This window comes from Octopus bimaculoides, chromosome 6 (assembly GCF_001194135.2).
Source record: "Octopus bimaculoides isolate UCB-OBI-ISO-001 chromosome 6, ASM119413v2, whole genome shotgun sequence".
Classification (NCBI taxonomy): domain Eukaryota; kingdom Metazoa; phylum Mollusca; class Cephalopoda; order Octopoda; family Octopodidae; genus Octopus; species Octopus bimaculoides.
In genome coordinates this window covers 45,557,665-45,560,364 of record NC_068986.1, presented here as the reverse complement: position 1 = coordinate 45,560,364, position 2,700 = coordinate 45,557,665, and the positions used below count along the sequence as shown (strand labels likewise).

General features: G+C 37.4%; 1 protein-coding gene across 1 annotated transcript in view; it reads right to left on the bottom strand.

Annotated features, from left to right (window-relative positions):
* The window catches only part of LOC106871163 (uncharacterized), a 48,466-nt gene that overhangs the window by 15,297 nt on the left and 30,469 nt on the right, over positions 1–2,700 (bottom strand). The gene's annotated exons all lie outside the window — the stretch shown is intronic.

Genomic DNA, 2,700 nt, shown 5'->3' with positions numbered 1-2,700 from the left:
ATATATATATATATATATATATATATATATATATAACAGGGGCTTCTAGAGATTGCCAGAGCGTCATCTCTGTAGAGACCAAAGAGAACAGAGTAGAAATTCTAAAGGGCGTCAAGAGTAGGGCATCGATGAGGAACTTCGGAGTGGCCAGTCCTTGAGATTAACCCCCTTCATCACTCAGAAAATCTTTGACTCTCTCCGCAGTGTGACTGGGAGCGTTGTCCTGCACAAAGATAGGAGGTTGATCTGACGAGGATCAGAGATGTGGGAGGGCATGCTGTCTAAGAATCTGCTTTTTTAGATTTTAGCATTGACAGTCCCTTGTAGGCAAATAAGTGGACCAGAACCAGCATCAAAAATCACTCCCCATACCATTACACTGCCTCCTCCATATTTCACTGACTTCTTCACACATGCACGAGATAACTTTTCGAGAACTGGCTCTTTGATTCTTCTTGCAGATCAGAGGTTTTTTTACTGATGCCCGAGCAAGCAACCCAGAATCTCGTAACCTCCGAGAAACTGTTTTGCGCGATGCGTTGACATCGGAAGTGGGGCTAAAGTTGCGGGATATCTCAGCAGCACTCTTAAATCTATCCTTCAGTGATATTCTGATCATAATACGATCCTGTCTTGGTGAAGTTTTACGAGGTCTACCAGTTTTGGGTATAGCATCTGTTGATCCTGATGACTTTAAACGAGCTACAATTCGTTGCACAACACTTCTAGGTCTTCCTACAGTAGTTGCTATCACAGAAGTTGACTTGCTCTCTTGGTGAAGGGACACAATCCTTTGTTTTTCATTACAGGACGCCATGTTGAAAGTTGAATGTTCCAATAATGTAAGATCATAAGAAGTAACTGTTAACCCATTAACAGTCTTCTAAACAACAAATACCTCGGTTAGTAGTTCATTTTTTTCTCTGTGACCCTTAACTTTTGGCCATTGCAATTTGGAAGATCGTTTGTTTATTTCCTCATAACTTACGAAATATTTATTCCATTCACTTGAAATTTTCACGAATGGTAGATATTAGATATATCTAAATATGTGTAAAATATCTAGTCTCAACGTGTTGTTAATCTTCTATAATAACTATTTAAATACACTTGTGTTTACTGACCCTTATATTATGGCCGTCAAATGACCCCACGGGTCAGATTACTTCAGCCAGGTCTAACCTTTATTGAACAGCACTGTTTTACTGGCACGCATAATGATATCTATGTCCCTATCGCTAATGTCAATGGAGCCCCTAGCGAAGGAAAGCGCCTTGACCAATATCCCTTACGATGTAGACGAGTGAAAATCGACTATATCAAACTGAGTGAACCTTGCTCTGCTTCACTTCTTGTTGGTATTAAACCAAGCAATCATCTCGTTGGTGCTACGCCATAGGTAGAGATTGGTGGCTCTCTTTATGTTGTTGTTGATGTTCCTCAGTATGTATTCGCTCGCCAGACCGATCTCGGATTTGGCCGGATTGATCAAGCGGTATTTGAGGTTCGGGGCAAAGTTCGGTTTATGGTCTTTGATAATAATAAAGGCGTTACTTTTAGCTAAAATCTCTACTCTATCTGTTATATCTAAGTCGTTGATTTATTGTTTTCTAACAGCCTGTCATAGGTTTGGGTGTCTCTCCTATATAAATTTTATATATGTATACATATAGGGTGTATATGTGTGTGCGTTTGTGTATGTGTGTGCGTGTGTGTATCTTGTTTATCCCCCACTGCCGCTTGACAACCAGTGTTGGTACGTTTACCTCCCCGTATCCTTAATATAAATACATACGTAGAATATAAATACACACGTGTGTGTGTGTGTGTGTGTGTGTGTGTGTGTGTGTGTGTGTGCGTGTGTGCGCGCGTTGAAAGATACAGATAAGGAAATGATTTTATTCACAAACGCAGGATAATGTTAATAATATAGTATGAACAGGAAAAACTATCCATATTTTGCAGAAAAAATCTGTCGGTGACCATGACGCGAGTCTCAGGGCTGGCAGCCGACAGATTTTTCTGCAATATATAGATAGTTTATCTTGTTCATGCTATATTATTAGTATTATCCTGCGTTTGAGAATAAAATTGTTTCCTTATCCGTATCTTTCAATACATCTCAACGCTTCTAAAGCAAGGTTTGTTGACTTTCAACGTAAGTTGAATTTAATATATATGTGTGTGTATATCAACATATATACATACGTAGTATATATATGTGTATATATATATATATACATACATACATACATACATACACACACACACACACACACACACACACACACACATATATATATATATAAGTCAGTAAATGGTGGGACTGTGTTAACCGCACGTGGAGAAATATTAGGAAAATAAGAAATAATAATAAGGTAGAATGCTAAACTGAAAGCATATTTTAATATAGATGTGTATAAGGAGGATTAAAAAGGATTTCTCACCGGCTTTCATTGCATGGCAAATTTTCAAGAATGAAAATGTCTTTTACAAAAAAATAAAAAATAAGAAATAAGAAAAATAAATATACCAATACATTATATTGTCTTTGAGCTTTTAAAGTTCAATGGTAATCCATGTAGTTAATTGTTAGAAAGATTAGGATGCATGGAATTAAGAATTGTGTTGTGTTTAAAAAAAGGGGGCTGAAAGTTTATGTGTTAAGCAGGAAGTGTGGTGTCAAAACAGGAACACACT